Below are 26,730 nucleotides of genomic sequence, written 5' to 3' on the forward strand. Positions count from 1 at the left end.
ACACCACTCTTCAAACAATTTCACATTTTCTTTAACACTAAACCAACCAGAGCAAACATTCGGTATGAAAATGTACAATTATATGTTATTAAGAGGACTGTTAAGTATCCGCCTGAGACACAACAAAACGTTGTCATTCGTATGCGTCTCTGCACACACTGAAATTGTGTTGGGATTCATTCCAGCAACAAACAGACAACATTTAAATCCAGCCTGCAGTTACTGCACTGCACACACACCAAACAAACACAGCAACAACACACTTTAATAAAGCATCACGGCAGCTTCGCTGTCCACAGCATGTTAATGCTCGGTCGACGTTGTAAATTACTGTTATCTCTATCATGTAGCTGCATAACATTCTAAATTAACAGTGTTTGATGATGTTGTTGCATGAAACTCAATTTCTGTATGTACTTTTAATAGCGGCCATTAACGTTATATTTACAGTGTGTGTGTTGTGTTGAGTGTGCAAGAGAAAGAGTGAGCGAGAGTACTGTACAGCATCTTTACTAAAGGGTGGTTTTTTAATTTACTGTTAAATTTAATGTGTGTGTGGGTTTATTGCTTGAGGGTGTTTGTTATTTTTTTTGCATTTCCGCTTCCGCTTAATGTTATTTAACAGCTGAGAGCCTAAACAGTGTAAAATTTTGGTTGTTCTTTAACATTTTAACAGATTTTTCTTGTTTGATGTTGGAAATAAAGCGATCTATTGTTAAAAGTCACAATTAATGTTTGAGTCTGCAAATAATTTGAAATTATGAGCATATTTACAACAATTACAATTAATAGACAATAAGTAGTTTTTTAGTTATAAATTCGTTTTGAATGACAAAGATTTAGAATTTAATAATACATAGTTATAAAGATAATTTAATATGTAATTGTAAATGCATACTGACACACAATTAAGTGTTCAGTTAATGTTTGCCGTCATTACTATTACAGTACGGGCTCGATTTGCGCAACCGAAAGGAAATCGAGGTTGTTGCGATATTCGAAATGTTGCAATAAGCAACCACTATATACGCTATTATTTTTTATTATTTTTTTAACAAAAACATGCAATTTAATTAACAAAAAGTAATTAATTCATTAATTAAACAAAACAAAGTAAAAATAAATGGTGTAAATAAATATAATATGTACTCGAATAAATAAAAAAATATTTTAATAAAAAATAACTGTGAAGAAACAGCCAAAATTCTTTATGAGAGCAGTGTCGTCGTGAACGTATTTTTCAGGTGCCTATGAGTTGGCAAATAGTTTTCAATTACGCTTCTGATTAAAAAAAACAACCAGAATAAATAGAGAAGAGAATAGAATAACTTCTGAATTATATCACATATGAAAAATAAAATAAAGTTGCACTTATCGCGTCTGTTTTTTGAAAAAAGTTGCAGTTATAAAGACTCTAATGTTAAAAAATAGGCTGTTGCGCTAATCGGTCAGTTGCAATAATAGGTAGTTGCACAAATCGAGCCCGTACTGTATTATTATAATTATTTAAATGAGAATTATTTTATTTATTTTACTTTACAATAATTTGATCATCTATAAAGAAATTGCTAACATAAAAATTATGTTCGCACATTTTATTTTTAAAAGCGTTGTAAATAACTATGGTATGTTCTATTAAATTGTTTCATTGTAAGTATGTAAGTACATATATGAATAAAATTGGTATACTTGAACATATTTTTATTGTCCTAGAAAAAATAATCTTTTTAAAAAAACTACACCAAAATACCAAAAAAAAAAAAATTCTAAAATTAAAAAAATACCAAAATATAAAATAAATGTCAAAATTCAATACAAATAAAGCTCCAAAATATGTAGCATAAAATACATTTTGGTGTGTTTTAATATTGACGAAGTTTTGTATTTTGAAAGCTTTAGCATATAAAAAGATATCGCGGTTTAAAATACATATCTATATTAAATTTTTTAATATACTATTTTTACTTAATTTAAGACGTATTTTCCCTGTTTCATAGCATCAGCGTGAAACAAATATTTTGAATTCTATTATAACAAAGTATAGTTTTAAGAATTAAAATCCACAAATCTAGTTTCATATGTTACAGTGGAATCTCGAAATAATTAATAAGTTAACTTTTCAATTAACTTTTCTGAACGGATGTCGATACACTTCGAGAAATTCAATTGTTGATGTCGAATGTGGTTGAAAATGTTGACATCAGCATGACATTGATGACATTGAAAATTGGAACAAGGATCAAATTCCGAAAGATAAGGATGGTTTCAAAGTGTTCGATAATGATACCGACGGGTAAACAACTAAAAGTGAGCTTTTCGAAAGCTGTTAAAAGCATCAATTAATTGAAATTTAGAAATAAAGTTTTTATAATAAATTTTGGTGTAGGGAAAAGTAGATAAAATTCTGCATAACTAGCTGTAAAAATCAATCAACTACGTTGTTTACTTCCTTTTCAGTGAGCGGTGAAAGTTAGCAAATTAATGCTGTTTATAAAAAAATGGGAAATTTTTTAAATTCAAGCGATTATTTTTAGTATTAATCTATTAAAAGTAAATATTTTATAATGGAACCTTCAGCATCAGGTATTAAAGTATATAGTAATTTTTTTAATATAAATTATGTGTAAATATTTTTAATAATTTTTTTAAAAAAGGTAAAAAATTTCGATAAAATCCGCATTTAATAGCCCGCAGGTATTAAGTTAGTAAAAGTTGGAATTAGTTTAATGGATTTTAGAAAAGTATAGGATATCAGCTTATATTTAAAAAAAAGTCCAGACAATGGCCGGCCCTATATTTATTTTAATTTTTGTGTAAAAACTCTGGTCGTCAATTATTGAACAAGACCAGTGAATGATAACAACGATGAAGATAGTGAAGATGATAATTATAAAAAAGAATACATATATGGATAATAAAGATTATGATAATTGGGATATTTGTGGTGAATTTGAGAATGCAAAATACATAATAAAAATATTTTATTATATTTTTTATTAAAAAGGTAAAACAAAACCAAAGATTCCCCAAAAAGTTTTAAATCTTTTATTTTTTCAGATTAATTTTTACATTTACTGAACTTAGTGAACGCAAAAACTGGATACAAATTTATACTAATAAGAATGCATATTATTAACTTATTCTTTAAATTTATTTTGATTTCAAAGTTACAGCGGGCGGAATTTGTGGATATTGTTTTTTCCGAAAAACAAAAAACGCCTAACAGGTTAAATAGCTTAATTTCACTTACAATAATTCTAATGTAATTGCACTTTATTATCAACTAGCTGAACCCGGCCCGCGTTGCTGGCTCTTATAAAATATCCCTTTTATATTGCATCTAGATTTTAATATACAGTGTCGGAAAAAGTCGGTGATCCAACCTTCAATGTTAATACATGTATTGGCATTTCATTTGGTTCCAATGAATTCAAAAATTCAGTATGAAAATTTCTTATTCATGCACCTAATATGCAAGAGTAAACAAAATTGTTTATCACAGACCGAAAATCAAAAATCTGACTTTACACTGTTACCCAAAAGGCTTTTCTGAAGATTCCGAGAAAACTTCATCAAAATCGGTCCAGCCATTTTTGAGTCCATACGGAACTCTACATACACACATCCATTTTTATGAAATATAGGGCATTAGCGGTATAATGTAAAAATTTGATTTGTACACACCCCGAACAGACCGAATATCAAAAATATAACTATACAGTATAACCCGCTGGGCTATTGTGAAGATTCCCTGAAAATTTAATCAAAATCGGTCCAGCCGTTTTTTATATACATATATAGATAGAATTAGCGGTATAATGTAAAAATTTGATTTTGAAACACCCCTCCGCCCACTGACCGAATATCAAAAATCTAACTTTACAGTGTTACCCGCTAGGCTATTCTGAAGATTCCCTGAAAATTTCATCAAAATCGGTCCAGCCGTTATTGAGTTCATTCGGAACATACATACAAAAATCCATTTTTATATATATGGGGCATTTCACGTCAAGTGAACCAACTTTTGAAATCGATGTCTTCCGATCGCGATGAAATTTGCACCAATGTTAGTTCTATTGGATAGTAATTCGGACACCATTTTTCAACAAGATCGGTCAAGAACTCTCTGAGTTATAGGAGGTCAAAATTTGACATTTTGGCCAAACAGGTGTTTTTTTTTATCCATATAACTTATTACCTATTGTTCTTAGCAAAATGTGTCCCAAATAGTTTAGATAGCTATTTATGCAATCTTTCGAAAAAAAAAATTAAAAAAATTTAATAAAATATTTTTGATTTTTTTTTTTAAATCAAAAATATTTTTGACTTTTTTTTTCAAAATGGGCCCTTTTTATTTATTTTTTTTTATTTTTTTTAAGAAAGCTTAGGTCTTTTCCTAAGCGACCTATATGGTCGCTTAGTGGGATGCGAGTGGGATATCTATCAAAAAAAATATTTTGTAACTCAAGATTTAAAATTTTTGAATTTTTTTGCAAAATCAAAAAGTTTGTTGACTTTTTTTAAAAAAAATGGACCCATTTTTTAATTTTTTTTTTTGCTCAGAAGAAAGCTTATGTGTTTTCCTTTAAAACCTTTTTGGTCAAAAACCTTTTTGACTTTTTTTTTCCAAAATGGACTCTTTTTTTATTAATTTTTTTTTCTCAAAAGAAAGCTTAGGTCTTTTCCTTTAAAACCTTTTTGGTCGCTTAGTGGGATGCGAGTGGGATATCTATCAAAATAAATGTTTTGTAACTCAAGACAAATGTTTTTAAATTGATTTTTTTCATATTTGTGTGTAAGTGTTTCTAAAACCTTAAAAATAAAAACCACAACAACTGACCGATAATAGCCACTGGAGGGGTGCAATATCTATATATAGATATATATATCTATATATAGATTTTTCGAAATTCTTTTAATTAAATTTGTTGTTTTGTAGTAAGAAGAAAAATGTTACTTCTTACTACTGTTTATTAAAGTTATTAAGTCATTTTCTGAAAACCCAATTTAAGGACTTGATTTTATAAAACTACTTGACGCCCTAAAGCATTTTGTTCTTTAAAAATTCCATTTTTTTCGCAAATGTCTTTTAATAATCAACGGGTTGAACGAACTTGGTAAATTTTTTTATTTCCATTTAATTTGAAATGTCTGAAATCGTATGAATTGCAAAAACTATAAAAATTAATCATTTTGGCCAAAACATTTTATTTGAAGTATTTGATAACCTAAATTATTTTATTATTTTCTACAATGAATTGATTATATTTTTGTTATTGTATTCTACCAAACAAAACATACACTGTTAAGGAAAGATCGTAGAGGTTTATCTGGAAATTGCAATTATAAATATTTAAGGCTTTTACAGACGACAATACTGTGTATTAATACTTTTCAAATTTAAAATATTATGAAATCGATCCGGTTTGTCAAGAAATCATTTTGACAAATACATTTCTTGTTTGCACGGTATTATATAAAATATTACATTGTTAATTTTTGATGTAATTTTTTTTAATATTTTCCGATACATGTGAATATGTATAAAAAGTTTTCTAAATGTTTTATATCAAATTTGAATACTGACCGTATATCAAAAAAAATCGTTTGTATTATTTCAATATTACAATTAATACAATTTTTTGTTTAGACGATGAAATTATATTATGATACATAAGCCTTTGACAACTATTAATACTCAGTATTGTCGTCTGTAAATACCTTTAGTTATATTATCCAATATTTTATTGATATTATAAAAAATACTATACATATGTACATAGTAATAACCAGGGAAACCAAAATATGCAAATGCATGTTTTTTCTGGTGAGTCTAATGAGCACATGGATAAGATATTTACACGTTTCAGAACTATTTAAGAATTTTGGCATCGATTTGTTAGTGCATATTTTACCCTTAAATGCATATTTTTGCATATATTTGTTTTAAGAGCATATTTATGTCATATTTATGCGTTTTTAGAGCATATTTAACTGTTTAATAGCATATTTTGACTTTTGTCTTACTTATTTTTCGCTGTTCTGTTACAGGTTTTTACTTCCTTTGTTTGAAATTCAAAATTGAAAAATAGATGGCTTTTTTTAATATAAAATAAGCACTATTTTAATAATTTATGAATCGTTTTTAATGAAATTTTACACTTATATAGAAACTTTCGATGACAATCCCACAATTCCCAAAAAACTTTCCAAAAATCCCACAATTGGGATTTTTTAGATTTTTTGCACAATATTGAAGAACATATTGGGACATACAAAACAGGTCTTAATTTTTTGAAAACAGCTATGCGATTTGAGAAAATGTTGTCTAAAGTTGAAATTTATATAAAAAATAGGTCTACTTCGGAAGGCTCTGGACCACGTAATAATACGAATGTTGATATTATTTTGCTTTTATAATATTTCCCGAAATGTTGTCTTTCAGAAAAATATAAATACACTATTAATCTTTTTCTTCTTTTCTGTACAATTTAAAATTAATGTAAGTACTTTTTTCGAAAAAACGACTTTTTTATTTTTTTTTAACTTTGAATGCACATAACTTTTGACTCAGTAGATGTTTTTAAACAATTATTTCATACTGTTAATAATACATTATATTTCAAGAAAATCGGGAACAAATTGGAAAGAATTGGAAAAAATCAGACCAAGGTATGTAAATAAAATAAAATTTTACTTTTCAAATGCGAATAACTCGTAAACTATAAGAGATAATATATGGCTAAAGCAATGCAATCTTTCAAATCGGATCGCAAACAAAAATTTGGCATCATTTTTAATTTTTGATATACCTGAGGTGCCCCACTTTGGGGCATTGTGGCTCGGCCACCCCCTTGGTGTTATAAGCCCAAATTCAAAACTTAATCTTATCAACACCTCTTCTATAGCCACGGGAAATTTTATTAAAATCGGGCAATTCGTTTAGAAGTTACAGATTTATTTCCACTTTTTTTTTCAGATCCCCCACTGTGGGGCATTGTTGCCGGATTATGTGTAAAAAAAACAATAATTATGATACGATTTTATTGAAGAACTAATTAAAAAGAACTAATACAAAATATTTCGCATATATCGGGCGACTAAAAGTTAGTAAAACTTTAATTAAAAACCAGTAAGAGAGCTATATTCGGCTGTGCCGAATCTTATATACCCTTCACCAAATTATACTTAAAAATATTTTTTTTTTAAATATTTTTATTTAAACAAAATCCAAATTTTTTTTTTAATGTTTTTAAATTTTTTTTTTTTCAAATTGTTTTTTAATTTTTTTTAAAAAAAGTTTTTTCAAATTTTTTTTTTTTAAATTTCTTTAATTATTTTTTTTGGAAAAAGAATTTATGACAAAAAAAAATTCGGGTTAAAAATATATTTATCCGATTTTGACCCATTGTATGTCCAACTTACTACGGTCTTATATACGTCGTTGCAAAGGTCTTTGAAATATCTATCATTAGATATCCATATTGTCTATATTAATGACTTAGTAATCCAGATATAGGTCAAAAATAGGTAAAAAATCGAGGTTGTCCTAGTTTTTTCCTTATATCTCAGCCATTTGTGGACCGATTTTCTCGATTTTAAATAGCGATGAATGTGTATGTAAGTTATTTGGGGGCTTCGGAAAGTTGATTTCAACACACAGACGGACAGACGGACATGGCTATATCGATTCCGCTATCTATAACGATCCAGAGTATATATACTTTATGGGGTCGCAAATGAAAAATGTGGAAATTACAAACGGAATGACAAACTTATATATACCCTTGCCACTCATGGTGAAGGGTATAAAAAAAAAATTACACACAAAATATGTTGTGGTAAAATTGTGACATCACTCACAAAACAGCTGACGGAACAAAAACTAAAAGTCAGAATGCATTTCGACCTTCGAGGGAAATGTTAACAAATCTGTAACTAAAGTCACAGTTAAATTTTAAAAAAAAATATAATTACTTTTTGAGATTATGAAGCAAAAAGTTTAACAAAAACAAAACCTATGTAAAATATACACTCAAAGTACACGCTTTTACGCACATACAATTTTCTGAAAATAAGCGAATTTACTTAATTGTGAATAAATTAGAAAAGAATCGATCGATTTTTATGATCGATATCTCATTTTGTTCCTATTACATGTGGCGATTTCGATTTTTCATGATTTTTATAAAAGAAAAAAGATTGCATTTTTCACGTAAAAATAAATTTTTTTCTTCAATTTGTTTTTATAACTCCGAAACTACTGTGCCGATTGAAACGCAATATGTATGTGAAAATTTGTACATAGCATGGGAAAAATGTTTTCAATATTCAATCAATCGAAAGAAGAGCATTAACTACTCAATTTTATATATATCAAACAAAAAATTTTGTGAAAATGAGCGAATTCACTTAATTGTCAATAAATTCGAAATGAACCTATCGATTTATATGACCGATATCTCATTTTGTTGCTATTATATGTGGCTTTGCGACAAAGTAATAAATCTGAACAATTTCTGCAGTTTTTGATTTTTCATGATTTTTTTAAAACAAAAAAATTTGATATTTTCACGTAAAAAAATATATTTTTTTTGCTTGAATTTGTTATTATAACTCCGAAACTACTGAGCGGATTAAAACGCAATATATAACCGTATTAAAAGTTATGTAAATTTGAACGTTTATATAATATCGGACTATATTCAATAATATCGGACTAACCCTTTTTGAGTTATCATAAATTATGTGGAGAAACATTTAAAAAAATTAACAATTTTTGAAAAAAAATCTATCCATAGAATTTTAAAATTTTACCATTTTTGTACTTAGATAACCATGATGCATCAAATCTATGTATATAGTGGTTAGTGAAGCCTTTTTTTGCTGTTGACCTGTGTTATTCTTGAAATTTTTTTTATAGAAATCCGTTTCTCTTCAAAACAGTATGTAGCATAAAAATTCGTCCTTCAAAAAATGATATCTCAAAAATGACATTTTCCATTTTGAAATGGCACAAGAAACCAGAAAAACAGAGAAAAATTGCTTTTAATTTTAAGTTAAAAATTCACTTTTGTGGACAGCTAAGGAAACCTATAGATACAGTATTTTATATAGTATTCTAAGCATATGAATTTTGAAACATTGTACACATTGCATATTTATTAGTACCAACAAATACTATTATTCATTTGCTTAATGTTCATAGAGTAAATAAATAAAAAATTAGGTCTATTATACAATACAAGTTAAATATCATTTTACGCCACAAAATACAGTTGACGTTTCATTTTCAGTATTGAAGTGCTCTCAGGCAATTAATCGGTTGGTCTCCAACATTAGAATCATAAAAAATTAAATAGAAACTATGGCGCTAAATAAAAACTAATGAAAAAAGTAAAGTAAAGCCATAATATTTATTTATAATTTACAGACAATTACAAATAAGTACTTACATACATACCTACATATACATATTTTCTATGTCAATCAAACATCGTTCACATCTAAATACAACAAATATAAATATAGTCAGTCAGTCCGTCATTTAGTCATTCATTATCTAAGTATTTTACAAAAGTTAGAAACTCAGCACGCAACTTGGGCAAAAAATTAAAGAAATACAATTTATGACAAGTGCGAGCTAGTATCAACTCAACATTGTTGCAGAATTTTAACCAAGAGTTTGTTTGTTCGGTTGGTTGGGTGTTAATCTAAATTTATTATTATTATTATTTTTTTTCTTCATATTTATTTAGTTTTTTTTTATTTGTTTTCTTCATTTAATATTTGTAGTTTTTCTTTTATATTTGCTTCTCTCTAAATGAGCAATAACATGGTTTCGCAGTTTGTTTTCATTAGACTAAAAAAATTAGTTGAAACAGCTAAATAATGTTCTTTCTATGTTGTGTTGTTGTATTTGAAACGTCATACGGTCACACGCTTTGATAACGATAAAGAAATTAACGCACTACTGAATTATTAGATGATTTCATATACAGTTGCGCATATAATTATGGCAGGATATAAATATATACTAAGGAGTCTATAAAGTAAATTACGTCCTCAAAAAATAAAATAGTTTTTTGAATTATCGGCCAAAATTCACTAGATGCTGTCCGACCAAGTTAAATATTTTAATAAAAGTATGACCGATTATTGGAGAAATTTTACAGGTTTTGGGAATACAAAAAGTACGGATAATAAAGAAATATTTTAGTTGGGATGACAAAAATTAGTTTATTTAAATTATAATTCTTCGGTGTCAACTGATTTTCTGTCGCTAGTATCGAAAAAATCTACGAGCCGTATTTGTTGCCAACTGTGGCCACATCTGAATACTTTCGTTCATTTCTTTATGATACCTGGAGCTGAAGGAATGAAAACGTTGAACACTTTTTATGCCGTCGAATTATCTTTATGAGATCCATTGCCTTTGGTGATCTTTATACCGATCTCGATTCTTTTTTACTGTGGGCACACTGCTCTAGTTGCATTCCAATGGCCCAATAAATGTAAGTGTGAACACACATACCTAATTTACCATCGTTACTCTCAGATATTAACATGGCATTTCGGTATCTGTTCCGTAATATTATTGGGTTAATCATAAGTCTGATCAGACTTGACTATATCTAGCATTGATGCTATTTCAATTCCATATTGTAGATTCTTGATAGTTGTTCTAGCAGTGAAATTGTCGTTGCTAGTGATTTCAGTTTTCTCAACTCATTTTGGCTTTATCATTCATGTCATAGAACTTCAGAAATCCAATATGTTGAATTGTTTGCGGCTCACAATCACCTTGCATAACTAGTGAATGAACCAACGCATATTTCATGCTAGTTTTACAATACCTACTCTTTTATGAGATGACCAATCATACACTGAACTAATTGATAATGTTAAACTTTTGATCAAATTATTTGCAAGTAATTCGAACTTACCAGATCTTATTCGATCGTACTCGCGAAGTGGTTTTAACGGATCACAACATGATGTCCCAGACGGTATACCACCACTGGTCTTGATGCAGTATTTTTGGAAACTAGATCATCCATAAGCTAAAGTGCTAAAAAGGACTTTATAACGTTCCGGCATAACGGTAACGCTAAATCCCAAAAAGGGTGAAACTTTTTGTCCAATAAAAATGTACTTTCTACCGTTATGGGAAGTATCAATATTTAGGGTTTTGGCGAAAGCAAAGTGATGTTCGCTCAATAAAGTCCAACATGGTGCAATTTTATCGAAACTTATTCTTTTAGGTGATAACTTTTCTCGATTTACATCGAGCTTTCTTAGAGGCTGAATCAGGCTCCGATCTTTCCTCTACTCTATTTCTTATTTTTATACCCTTCACCTTCGTGGGGTATATATAAGTTTGTCATTCCGTTTGTAATTTCCACAAAATAATAAAGTATATATATTCTGGATCCTTATAGATAGCGGAGTCGATTAAGCCATGTCCGACTGTCTGTTGAAATCAATTTTCTGAAGACCCCAGATTAGTTGGGATCCAAATCTTTAATAATTCTGTCAGACATGCTTTCGAGAAGTTTCCTATTTAAAATCAGCAAAAATCGGCTGAGATATATTTGGATTACTAAGTCATTAATATAGACAATATGGATATCTAATGATAGATATTTCAATGACCTTTGCAACGACGTATGTAAGACCAATATTTAAAAAACAAAATTTTTTTTCAAAATTTTAAAAATTAAAAAAAAAAATATTTTTTCAAAAAATGAAAAAAACAACTTTGGAAAAAAATTTAGTTTACCTAAAAATATTTAAAATTTGTATTTTGAAGTATAATTTGGTGAAGGTATATAAGATTCGGCACAGCCGAATATAGCTCTTTTACTTGTTTTAAATGATGTTCTATGCTAAACTTCTAATCATTTGCCATTCGTATTCATTAGGAAATTGCGGTAATGATGCAAAAAATTAATGATACGTTTAATCAAGATCTTGTAACTATATTGGAATGGGGTTGTAAGAATATAGATGCACATAAAGCTCAATTTGGAATGTCGGAAGTCCTTTAGATTCATCCGAAGGATGTTCTGTTTGTTGACATTATTTTTTCTAAATCTTCAATTTTCTGCCACTCCATTGATAGACCTTTCGACGGGTGTTTTTGATCTAGGTTAAGTCGAACACTATATTTGCTAAAGCTGCCAAACTTTACAGGTAGTTTGAATATGTAGATAAACACATATTCAAAACTACTTAGATATTTGTCGATTAAAGGCGAATCTGATAAGATAATATCCTTGTGCATTTAAGTATATGGGGCATTTCATGTCAAGTGAACCAACTTTTGAAATCGATGTCTTCCGATCGGGATGAAATTTGCACCAAGGTTAGCTCTATTGGATAGTAACTCAGACACAATTGTATGTCTTGAGTTACAAAACATTTATTTTGATATATATCCCACTCGCATCCCACTAAGGGACTAAAAATATCTTAAAGGAATGGACCTAAGCTTTCTTTTGACTACAAAAAAAATTTTAAAAAAAGGGCCCATTTGGAAAAAAAATCGTATTTGCAAAAAAAAAGTCAAAAATTGTAAGTCTTGAGTTAAAAAATATTTATTTTGATAGATATCCCACTCGCATCCCACTAAGCGACCAAAAGGGTCTTCAAGGATAATATCTAAGCTTTTGTTTGACCTAAAAAAAAAGATTAAAAAAGGGTCCATTTTGAAAAAAAAAAGTCAACAAAGTTTTTGATTTTGCAAAAAAAGTCAAAAATTTTATGTTTTGAGTTACAAAATATTTATTTTGATAGATATCCCACTCGCATCCCACTAAGCGACCAAGTAGGTGTTCAAGGAAAATATCTAAACTTTATTTTAAGAAAAAAAAAAAAAAAAAAAAAAAGGACCCATTTTAAAAAAAAGTCAAAAAAGTTTTTGATTTCGGAAAAAAAATATTAAAAATTGTTTATTTTTTTTTTTAAATATTTTTTTTCGAAAGATCGAAGAAATAGCTATCTATACTATTTGGGACACATTTTGCTAAGAACAATAGGTAATAAGTTACATGGATAAGAAAAAACCCCTGTTTGACCAAATTGTCAAAATTTTACCCCCTATAACTCAGAGAGTTCTCGACCGATGTTGTTGAAAAATTGTGTCTGAGTTACTATCCAATAGAGCTAACCTTGGTGCAAATTTCATCCCGATCGGAAGACATCGATTTCAAAAGTTGGTTCACTTGACATGAAATGCCCCATATACTTAGAACATATTAAATGTTTATTCTGAAAGCTTTTACACGATTTTACTAACAACTGCTATATTTGTGCACGTAACTATTATTGCGTACATCCATCCATCGAATGTTGATGTTTGAGTTTGTTGTAGGTGTAAATACTCGTTGTATGTATGTAAGTACCCAGCAGTTCTAGGAGACAGTCCCGAACTAGAACTAGTTACTACGTGAAGTAACTAATTCTAACTAGTTCTAGTTGAAGTAACTAGAACTAGTTACTTCAATAGCTACGTGATCAGCTACATAACTAGTTATTTTAACATGTACGGTTGATAATTGACCACAAATAGTCACCTATTTGTCAGACAGTCCAATAAACGAGTGTTTGTAAACAAACCTTCCTCCGACAACTCTCCAATAGATTGCTTCTGGTGGCTTAAATAACTACATTCTAAAGTGCAGTACAAAATAAACGTTTAAAGTGACTTCACAATAGGTTACTAAGAGGCACTAAAGTGACTATTGATATCCGTATACAGAAGAAAAAAATAAACTGCATGCGAATTATATGAACACAATTATTATAAAACCAGTTTGTACGAATTACTCACAAAACGTTTAAAGTGACTGCACTCCAGATTATTTAGGGACACTTAAGTGTCAATTGTATTTACGCTAGATTACCTGGGATGTATAAAGTAACCAATTGTCTTTTCTCTGCACTACAAAGAGCACAATTACTGTCTATAAGGGACTTGCTTAACTGCTGGGTACTTGTATTTAATCGTTGTTACTGTATCTGTATCTCTTGCTGCTGCTTATATTGTTGATTACAATTGTGTGTGCTTGGTATGTGGTAATACTCATAATCTTACTCGCTTACAATTCACTCGTGCACACAAATATTTTGCAAATATCTCATTATGATAACAAAAACAAAAAAGCACAGTTTGAAACAATTCAACAAAAATTACTCGTAAGTACGAGTATTTCATCAAAAACCGATTCCAACAATTATTTTGCTGCTGGGCTATGTTGTGTTTTTATCGCACAGTCGTTCGTAGGGTCCTTCATCAGTTGTTTGTTCATATCTCATATTTGTACCATGTGTTGGATTTTTGAATTTTTTGCTTAAAGATCCATATGATAACTTCCGATTGAGCGTGAGTCCGTCAGACTGTTTAACAGTGGACTCATAGTAAATAAATGAATGAACTAGCGATTGTGTTGGAGATTGGTTGAAGAGAATCGGTTATCAGTTAATGAAACGCTGTTCTTTTATTTATTTCATCAGAAATGTCCATAGTTGTGGTAACATTTATTTAGCCCATCTTTGAACAGTTGATAATTGTTTGTAAGTTTCTTTTAAAAAGGCTTTTATGCATGATAAGCAATAAATTCATATACATATTTTGGGATCTTGTCTAATCTTTTAATATGAGTGTGTATCTTAAAAGTTTACAAGTTTTCGCTAGGTTTTAAAATTAGCAGTACTGATATGGATCTGTCATAAATATTTAGGCTCTTATTCATAAGAATAAAATAAACTATAAACAACAATTTTCCGATTACAAACCTATTGTCAATAATGTTTATGATAAAAAGTTTTCAAAATAGTCAATAGATACATATGTTAGGTTCTTTTGTTAAGAAAAAATATTTAAATGTAAACATTTTAATTCCTATTACTAAGAGAACACAGAACTAAATAGTCGTATTACCGGTTCATTGGAGGGATATGAACCGGTTTTAACTCTATAACGCAATGAAATCTGGAATTCAAAATATATCTTAAAAACTGACCGTCCGATTTTAAGTAGCTTTTGCGATCACATTGTCTATGAAATTTTTTATTTAATTTCTCATTTAAAGTTTAAATGTACTAAAATAACTAAAAGTCACTATTTTTAAATTTATGTAAGTTGTTGGGATGTCGCGTTTCACAGTCATTCTGTTTTTAAGTTTTTAAGCTTTTAGTCTCTATAAAGCCTCTTTATTAATATATGGTGACGCTAATTGTGACATGATCAGGATGTTCAGATTATTATGTGTGACAGGTGGACAGTTTCCTCTCCTAAATGTAAACGTGAGTTCATTGTCTTGTAATCGCACGTTTATCAACCAAGTTTCCACTTGAGAAGTAAGCAAATATATAGTACATTGACAAATCAGGGGTGTATTTCAAGTAAAGTGTTGTATCGAAAATTAATTAATTACCTTTTGTCACATAATAACCGTATTTTACCCTAAGATCATTATGTCAAACTTTGTCAACGGCGAAATTCAAAAAAGTTGGGAAAAGGTTTCCTGATTATCTGGGCTAAGTAACAAGTGATATGCATAGGAACTAACTTTTTGGGAATTCAGCATATGAAAACTAAATATGTATTTCCAAAGTATTAATTTTGTATTTCAAGAATAAATTTTTAATGAATATTTTATTTAGTTTAGATGATTTTCTTATCTCTCTTGCTGGTATAATGTTTTGATCATTCCAAAATGTTATATTCCCAGTATGCAACATTTCGAGTCAGTACTTTTTATCGAACTTATTTCGAATTAAAATCGAAAATATGAATTTATTACGTATTTTAATATTTTATGGAAGAATAATTTTCGATACCCAGTTTTTTTTAATGTCAAAATTTATTTTTTCACAAATTGACAAATTCATATACATATGTATGTATTATTCTTTAGTCAATTTGTGAGAAATTTAAATTTTATACTATCAATAACATATTCCTAAAAATGGATCGAAGACGTCTTAAAAGAAAAGCGCAGACAATTATTGATGTCGTTTATGACAATTTGAATCTTAAAAATCAGCAATCATTCAAATGCAATAAACTTTCAAAGTTTATTGCATTTGAAAATGATGAATAAACCCATTGATACTATTAACATGCAAAAAGCCATTCGTACTTTAAGAAACACACCAACACTGATACCAATATTGAGCATGGGGGAGGAGAATATATGCATCACGGCCAGAATTTCTTTGAATTTTAACATTGATGGCTTACCCCTTTTTAAAAAACTCAAAACGTCAACTTTGGCCAATCCTTGTGAATAAACAGAACACTAATTTTGTTTCACTAATGAGAGTTTTTGATGGAAACAGTAAACCGCTCGGTAATAATAATCATTTTCTTGTCAAATTAAGGGCTTTTATTTGCGATGCCCCTCCGACGTCTTATGTGTTCGGAAGGGTCACACAGGTTATTATTCATGTATTAAATATTACCAAGAAGGTGAATATGTGGATAATATAATGGTTTGTAAGCTCAAAGAAATAGTGAACCACGTACTAACCACGAAATTGCTCATGTAGTAATCGAAATCGAATCATTTTAGAACATTTTTAATATAGAAAGGTATAGTTTATCGATAAAAATTTAAATCAGAATAATAAGCGATTTTCGACTCTTTATCGCTCTGCACTCTACCTAGGAAAACACGCACATTCTCGACAAATTTTGCGAAAAAATGATTAATTTTCAATATAACTTCCAATCATTTTGTATACTGGGTTTTGTTGAATAATTTCTCAAATAGTTTTGACCAACAAGGTAGTAAACTGATTAGTCTATATATGTATGTGTATGAGGATGGTACTGTCGAATCTATTTCTGGCTTTGGTGTCATAATAATTTGGGACATTTTCCAATCATTTCAAAAAACCTTATTATTAAATAATACTGATATCACAATAATTGATACTTTGTATATCAACTAAGTTTTTAATCATTGATGGTTTCAGTAAATCGTAGCCTGTTGACTTTTATAGGTTCTTAGTAATTTTCTGAACATTGTCTGGAACTGTGAATATTTTGAAGTCTGATACTATACGAATAGGTGATATCAATAATATAAACTCATTCGTGGGGTGGTTTAATTGAAACATATTTCTTAAATATTCAGTGACATGAATTGCAATGGACAAAGCTTCGTCGCCAGTTGCTGTTAGCTTTTCATAATGAACATCTTCGGATGACTTCCAAAGGATGAAGTTTGTATTCTTAGTATATGTAAACTTAGTTACTTAATTGACTTAGAAGCTGGATGTATTTTTTCCCACTTTCTTTTATCGAGGAATCATTTTATACTTAGATTATTAAAAAACGAACACTGATACAATTATTGATATCTTCCTCAATGCTCAAACTATAGTTCGTATGATACAATATTTCTTTAGTAATTAAATTTTTAGTTATGGAAAAGTCTAATAGATCTAGAACTTTTCTAGGATCAGGGGTCCAGTAAATAGTTTGTCCAGGGTATATGAAATTTAAGCAGTTTTTAATCAATTAGAATCCAGTAAATATGTTTAACTTCGGGATTATATACTCTAGAGCATTGATCTGCATATTGTTTCTAATTTCATAATTTAAAGGAACTTCGAAAACAAATCGATCATGATGTAAGAACTAAGTACGATAGAAGGGGGACCATTCGATATGTAGGCTAAAGGTACGGTCAGACACAGCTAATATTTGAAGTTTTTCGTCAAATATTTCATTGCTTGAATCTGACCACAAATAAAATTTAGAGCAAACAACAAAACAGATGATTTTAGTCAAACAAAATTATTTGTCGGTAAACAAAATATTTTCTTAATGTGAACATAGTGTGACCACTAGCAATATAAATACCTAAAAAATATATAATTTGATCTTGCAAATCTTTTTAGGGTTAAAGTACTTATTTCGAATTGTAAAGCAATTATTTGAATAAAGTTTTGTTGAATGTGGTTTTTTTCACATTTTGTTTGACCAAACTGCTGCGTAAAATAATCATTAAATATATTTGCCGTGTGGTCACACTATATCAAATATTTTCATGAAATAAATTAAATAATTGTTTGATCAAATAGAGCGAAAACAAAAATTATTTGCTCAGCATGGCGAAAAATAAAAGGAGAATATTTAAGTATTTTAGGCACTAAATTATATACACAATTTCATTATTTTTTTTTTAACATAAATACATATTCAAAATTTCTTGAACTTTTGTTATTTAAATTATTTTCATTAAAAAAATTGCATCAATAAATTAAGTCTTCTTCTTCACATAAAAGTCATTCAGCATAGAAGGACATACTGGGAGAAAACCTAATTGAAGACATGAAGTCTATGTTGCGATTTTTGCTTTTTATGCGATATATATTTTTTTACGTTTCACATAGTCTGATGTTTGATTATATTTTATACATAGTACATTGAATTTTTCTATTCACAAAATTTAAAATTGCTCAAATGTATTGAATATTTATTGTATTTGTACAGATTGAATTTCAAATCAAAGAAAATAGTTTAGACATACTTACATAAATAGTATGATTTGATTGCAATTAAAAATTAATTCTTAAACAGTATGATCTGTTTAATTTTTTTACTGCAGAAGAAGAATATGTCTAATAATATTTTTTAATTTTCTGATTTTGTTATCATAAAAAATTGTTATTCTAAATCTTTAGATAATACAATTGAATTGCAATTATTTAAAAATTTATGTAAAAAACATTTATGTGAACATGTTCTTATTCTGAATGAATAAAGTTTGGAAAAACTCGTGTTCGATAAATAATATTTAATAAAAAAAATCATTTCAATTATGAATTTCATTTTTCAACCAAAGTATAGTATAACAAGTAGTCTGACTTCTCTATTTTTCAATTGTCGATTAAATATAGTTCAATTCACGTTAATAAACACACAGAATTTTATAATTTTATTGTAGACTTCTAGCTCATTTTAATTTCCGATTATTGTCAATTTTACCATAGTAATATTCGTTTTGTTTGAATAAAAAGATTTTTAGTTCAAAATCCAAACAAATACAATAAAATTGTTTATTAAGTACAATTATACCTACAAATTTTAATATTATTTAATAATATAATTTAATAAATAAACATTTAATAATTATATTATTAAATTCTTCAAACTTGAGTTATTTTCGCGATTTGTTTTCATTATTTAGCGATTTTTAATTTAAGATATAGCAACTACTTTTGCGATAACACATGATGCAGCAGCTGTTATTTGACGCTGTTTGATCTTGCAAATGAATTGCAAGACCAAATAAAAAATTACCCAAAATGGATGAAAATATTTGCTGTTTAGTGGTCACACATTGGTCACATTACAAGAATGTTTTCTTATCGGCAAATAAATTTGTTTGACCAAATTCAGCTGTTTTCTTGTTTGCCATGCTAAAATATTTTATGTTCAAACTAGAAACATAAAATATTTGACGTTTAAATAAAAGTACTGAAATTTCACCATTCTTTTAATTGTAAAGCAAAATCTAGTAATATTTTAATTTGTAGAAATGTCTTCTTTAGTGATGAAAGAAATTAATGTTTTTTTGCAGCTTTATTTAATAATTATTTAGAAAAAATATTACCATAAATGTGACCACAAGGAATATATATTTTCTGTCGTCCAATATAGAGGACATTGGGGTCACAACAACAAAACTAAAACGCAATAATGAAACATTCATGCATATAACAATCAAGCTACTCTTCATAAATATAAATTCCAAAAAAAAATATAGTATTTATTCATTTGTAAATGTACACAATTTTACTTTCCGTACAAACGAGATATGTCCATAATGAATGAATATGGGCATTGTGAAAATATCCCAAATTAAAAATAGTAGCAAAAAATAATGCGATCACACAAGGTATTGCTGAGTACTAAGTATGTGAACAAGCGTTTATTTTGATAAACGTGACGTATCCTGTAAACAAGAACTACATGTACTACATATAGTACAGTCGGCATATCTGGATTAATACATTAAAAAATAAATATATCAATAGGAAGGCCATTAATGGAATCATTTCATGATTTTTTGTTTGAATTTTTTCAACACTTTACATTGTTTTGATGACATATCAACATAAAATAAATAACTTCTAGCTGATCGGGACGTTCCTAGATGATGAGTTGGCTTCGGTCACCATAGCATCTGACAAATAAGTTCCAGGAGGAGTTCTGTACAATAATATAATTTCACAAAAAATACTTGCACCAAAATATTTTCGGGAATTTTAGAGAAAAAAATTAATCACGTGTGTCTCCGATCATATGTAAAATTTAAACTTTGAGAGATGGCACATGATCGATTACCGAAAACAAAAGTTGGTAATAAAATCGATCACTCTAGTTTTCAGTGTAGATAAATGTGATCCTTGGCGAATGGTCCCCCTTCTATCCTATGTCTGCTTTTGCATAATTTTAATATTTTAGAAACGCTAACAACAATTTTATCATTTTATATATGTAAGTACATAATTTAATTTTCATCTTTTTAACATTAATACAATATCTGAATATATTTAGCTAGATTCCATTTGCAATGATAACAACTAGATAGGTAACTGACAGCCAAAAACCTAATTCATGAGAATGTGTTGCATGTATTTTATTATTGTATCACCCGTATGTGTGAAAAGAGAGTAATTTTTCCATATACATATGTATATTACTCTCTCCTTCCGTTCTATGTGTTTATTCTATGTCCATTTGTTTATTTTTGTCAAATGTGTCACAAACATGAAATTTTAATTTTACGCCAAATTGTTTAATTACTTTTCAAGGAATAGCCGCTACCTGCTGATTTTATGACGAACATAAAATTTAAAAAAGGGGTGTGATTTTCAAGTGGTATAGATTGCTTAACTAAGCAGTTAGAGGAGATTACCGCCATACATCCGTATGGATTTACAATGTGTCATCTAGGCGTATTGTTCCAAATACTTACAAGTGGCACAATTCGATGGCCAACTGACAAAAGAGTGCTTGAAGTGTGTCAAACAGAAGCAGTTGTTGTAAATCATTTAAAGTTATTTGGTGTCGTTGTTGTTTTTAAATCTAAATCACTCCTTTGAAATTCAAAAAAAATGCAAAGAAAAGGATTAAAGTTTCAGCGATTTGTATAGATTTAGTTGGTGACACAAAGGGGTCAATAGACAATTCAATAGACATTCAAGAAAACAAACAATGTAGGCACACACATCGAGATATTTGCAATAACTTTCTGATGAAATTACTAATGATCTAAATATGTATTGAGTGTATGTAGGTATGTACAGATGGGCCGGCCAGCACTGAAAAAAACATCGAAGTAGATGAAAACAAATTAAATTTACGTTTTTGAAAAAAATAAAGAAAATATTGAAAACAAAAACTACACTACGTCTAGTAGCGTCAAAATCTTAGCAACAATACGAGGGCCCCAAATACTTATTCAACAATTGACGTCAAGATCTCTTTTTCTATTTCTTCTTCGTTTTAATTTTTAGTTTATGCTTCTAAATTTGTGGAAGTCTTCTAATTATAGACAAGACTTTTATTTTGGGCCATTTTCTCTAGTTGTGTTGTTCATATTCGTACAAACTATTTTGTTTTTTTCTTTTTTGGAATAATTTGTAGTAAATATTCCAAAAAAATGAGGCTATTTTGTAATAAGACAACTATAACACAAATAATTTACAACGTAATTAATATTGACCATTGGGCAATAACAATAAATTTCATTTCGAATATCTTTTGGAATTGTATTTGTATCGAATTTTTCTCAATATTTGCTCGTACTATGGGTATGTTGTTGTATTACTTTTAGTTACATGAACAAACAATATGTTGTACTCGAACATGAAAAATTATTTTCATTTTTACGAAAACTAAAACAAGAAAAATATGATCTTTAAAAAACGATATGGTAATCGACTGTAAAATACTCTATCTTGCTTTTAGTTCAGAATAATATTTGTTGTAAAGCTAATGGAAATTAATTTATGTTTAAAATTATGAAAAATGTGGACTCGATTATGTACCGAGTTGTATACTTCTGAACTGTTTATATCCGTTTTCCTGATTTTTGGAAAAAATCATATATTATTAATGCTTTATTCCCAAACATTTCGAAAAAATACTGGCCTACCACATCAAGTTGCATAATTTCTATGCGGATTTTAGCACGGATTTAGAAAAAGTATGTTCAGCTATTGGAATTTACAACTGCAGTGATAACACCTCTTTACTTCAGGTTACTATCTATACGGATTTCAGTAAGGCATTCTAAATAATTTAAACAAATTTGGACGTACTATTTATTTAATGGATTTCGAAAACTATACCAATTATATATGAAGTCTCTCAAGACAGCCCTTTTTGACCAGTATTATTCCTATTATTCATTACTGATCCATACCATCTTGCATTAAGAATTTCAAAATATTATTTTATTCCGATGCCGTAAAGATTATCCTTAGTTCTAACCATTCCAATCAATGTTCCTTACTTCAATTAGATCTGGAAAATGTTAGCCAATGGATCTGAATTTTTAAAAATATAAACAAATGCCATACAACAGAAGTCCAGTACTCTGTAGATACTCGAAACTAGGGTTTCATTCGAATAATCGCGGAAAATTTTTCAATAAATTATTCGATCAATAATTGTCGATTAATCGAATATTCTAATAAATTTATTTTCAAGATAAAATAGTTTTTAAAAATAAAAAATGTGAGAAAAATATGTATGTATGTATGTATGTATGTCAAACAAAACCAATAGTTTATAATGTTATTCCAATTTGGTTAAAAGCGAAAACCTTGTGTCTAGGAAACGTACCTTTCCTAGTCACTTTAACATTAAAGTATCTTTAAAGGAATTGAAATGATTTTCTAATTAATAATAAACAATATAGATATAATTTATAATCTATTTTACACTCTAATAAATTTTCATGTAAATTTCCTACATTAATAGTAGGAAACTTTTTTCCTTCTATAATTAGGGTAAAAATACATGTTGTGTGTAAATTCAAATATTTTTTTTTATAATAAATGATTTTTGTTTTTTTTAGAAATAAAATTTTGACAATTTGTATATTAAACGTTTGAATTACTTTACACACTTTATGTGTAAAACTTCAATTTATGCACAATATATGTAATTTTAAATATAAAATGCTTATTATATTATAAAAATTTAAAATAAAACATTTTGTTTGTATTTTTGCTGAAAAAAGTATGTAATTGATTTTGATAAATATATTGTGCTTAAATTTACGCATATTGTGTAAGTTTACATGAAAACTTACTTACTTTATAGTAGTAGATTTACATGCATTTTTTAGAGTGTAGTCAAACGCCTTAAAAATTTAGCTAAAGCCTTATTCTTTGGAATCTAAGTCTGGTTTCAAATATGTATGTTTTATTAAGTTATTCGAATAATAATTTTTACTCGTTATTCGTTCGAATGATCGAGTAACTTTTATAAATTATAAACTTTTATTAAAATAAAACACGAATAATTGTCAACCCTATTATCAACTTGATAAAGTAGATGTATTCCGTGATCTTAACGTTTTACTTGATAATAGATTATGTTTTAATTCTCACATTTCGCAAACAATTAATAAGGCTAAAGAGTAGGGTATCCATTCGAATAATGATCGTTCGATTAATTGAACAATTTCTTACGAATCACTGTTCGAAGAATTTTAAAATTAACATTTTCGAATAATGAATAATTCGAACAATTTCATGAAGAATAATCGAATAAAACGACTAAAAATATTTGTTTTTATTTAACATATTTTTTTAAAATTTTTAATAATTCTGAATTTAAATAAGTAATAATGTCGTCTATTATAACTCGTTAATAATCATAACGAATGGATTTGATACAATTCACGGTTTGCGTTCATGTTTTCATTACAATTTGCAGTAGAACCAAACCCAAGCTTTTCTTAAGGTAGGCAAATATTTGCTTAAAAAAGCGTAACCACCAAAAGCGTAATCAACCTAAGTAAAATAGTTTTTTCAAATAAATAAAATAATTAAAATGTATTTTATTTAGTGGTTACGTCTTTTTCGTCAAATATTTGTCATGTGTGACCCTACCTTTAGAAACACTTAGAAAAAAATTATATGGTTTTGTATCATCCTGTATTTTATTTAGAATTATAAATTTTATGGTCCAGATACGACGACAAAGCGTGAAATATTGACAGAATCGCAATTATATATTAAGCACGCTATACGATAGTTATTAGAGTATCCAAAACCGAGAACCGGTCAACCGGTTTTTTCATCTTTGTTCTAAAGCTCGAGTTCAAAGTTCCAAATCGTCCAACAAGAAATAATATTTCTCTTAAGATCCAATATTTAACAATTTGACTTTTCGACTGATTTCTAGTGTCATTATTATTTTAATTTTGCGAATTAAAACATACATATGTATGTGTTTTTTCTTTTGTATAAAATTTTTTGGGGGATTTCATCGATTGCGGTACGGATTTTTAACTTAAAATCTGAGTTAAAAATTCTAAACTTTGAAAAACTCGTTTACGAAAGAAATGAATCTTTCGAACAGTCAAGCATTCCAAAATTTTCCAACCGAATTTTGACTTTTATATCTTGCTGTACAAATAATTCAGTATAGATTGCTATGCCGTTACAACTAAATACGAAATTGAATATTTAATAAAATTTTATTTACAAAAAAAAAAAAAAAAAAAAATCAGTTTTTCCCGCAATAAATTTTTCAATTTTCATAGCTGTAGCTGGTAATCATTATTTGATGTGACTAGTGTTTATAAACCAAATAACCGGTTAACCGAAAAAACCGGTTTTTCTTCGAAATTTCGGTTTTTTACGAACCGGTTAATTTAAAATGTTGATTTTCGGTTAACCGTTTTTTCCGGTTAACCGGTTTTTAAAATTTTGGACTAAAATCAATAAATCTTGTGTTTTGGTGAATTTTTTTATATTCATTGTATTGTTTAAACTTTTAGAATAATTCCTTTTAATGTCGGTTAGGCGGTTTTTTCAAAGTCGGTTAACCGAAAAAACGGTTTTCTAAAAAAGCCCAATTTTCGGTTAACCGAAATTATTATTTAACATGTTTATTAATCTGAACCGCCTACTTGAACTTTTGATTCCTGAGAGCATCATGTCCGTTATTATCTACATCTGTGTAGGGTGCACAAATACAGCATAATTTTATTCAATGGATTTTAAAACAATCACAACAAAAACAATAATAATCTCTAATATGACCAATTTACTTAGAATTACAAATATTTGTGGTTGTTGCTCGAGTATGATTGTGGCATTTAAAGTAGGTACCAGTAGCGTGATTATTTCATAATATGATTCATATTCATATTTATTTTCAATAAAAAAAACCATGTACATTTCTAGCATTTTTTTTCTAAAGTATTTCTGGTTCACATTGATCATAAATTTCTATGTTTTTCAACACAACAAATGCCACACACACAATTGCCATGCAGTTTGCTTGCTACACATTTCAAATTAATAATTGATTTTGTGTTTGTATGCAAAATCGAATTTTGGTAGCACCCCTTGGTTTTTTGGGCTTTAATAAAGTTATTTCGATATTGTTTTGATATAATTTTTTTTGGCAATTCGTTTCAATAGGTTGCAAAGAAGATAATAAAACAAAAAAATGAACCAGCAGAGAAAATTAAGAGACGTTTTATGAGACGTTTCGCACAAATAAACGTAAATATTTCAGCAGGTTGTCTTCGGAATGCACAAGAAGAGGCGCCTTTCATTGTGTGTGGATTAGGGTGGCCCTTAATAAACGAAAGTTGGATTTTGGCCATTCTCACCCCCCAGTTTGGTGAACATTAGTAAAAAAATCATCCTGAAAAAATTTTAGGTAAATCGGTTGGGGTTAAGACGTGCCGCAAGCCCTCTGAAGTTTTGAGATGCATTTACAAGGGGAAAAAATTCATTTTTTTCAGTTTTTGTAAAAATTTTGCCATTAAAAAATTACTTTTGTAATTCAATTTAAAAGAATCGAAATGTGTACGTAATTGTCGTTCTAATGAGACATAAAAAACAGAAATCGGTTAAAAAATTTTAAAGTTATTAAAAATTCGCCAGGCCATTAACGTGTCTCAGGCCACTAGAACAAGAAATGTTGGAACAAAATTAACATATTTTGAGAAATATTAAAATAAAAGCTCATTTTTACTTAAAATATGTCCATATTTACTTGTATATGAGTTTTTGTCTTCGTAGGATACCGTTAACCTATTCTTAGGTATGAACAAAAAAATTTTATTTTTTTAACGGCAGTTTCAAAACTACATTTTAAAATTTTTAAAAATTTTGTTAAACAAATTTCAGAATTTTTTGATCATCTCATTGGGATTTATTAAGAGTATAATAGGGAATTAAATCGTGAAAAAATTATGAAAATATCTCTTATAGTTTTTCCGTACCTGCGATTTAAATTTTGAAATTTTCGAGAAAAACCAATTATTTGGCAATTTTTAGGCCAATGAGCTCTATTTTCTTACTCTTATGAATTTTAAGCAAAACTTAATTAGAATATTATAGTCCAGATAATTCTAAATATACTCTGAAACTTTTACTAAAATCAAAAAACGTTAACCCTTAAATCGTGAAGGTCAAAGGTCAAATTTTTCAATATTTGGAATTTCT

The 26,730-nt window shown here is 28.4% G+C and overlaps 1 protein-coding gene across 1 annotated transcript in view; it reads left to right on the plus strand.

Moving 5' to 3' along the window:
• LOC135962753 (saccharopine dehydrogenase-like oxidoreductase) overlaps positions 1 to 26,730 on the plus strand; it is a 485,871-nt gene that overhangs the window by 236,031 nt on the left and 223,110 nt on the right. The gene's annotated exons all lie outside the window — the stretch shown is intronic.

Source organism: Calliphora vicina, chromosome 1 (assembly GCF_958450345.1).
Source record: "Calliphora vicina chromosome 1, idCalVici1.1, whole genome shotgun sequence".
NCBI classification, from domain to species: Eukaryota; Metazoa; Arthropoda; class Insecta; order Diptera; family Calliphoridae; genus Calliphora; species Calliphora vicina.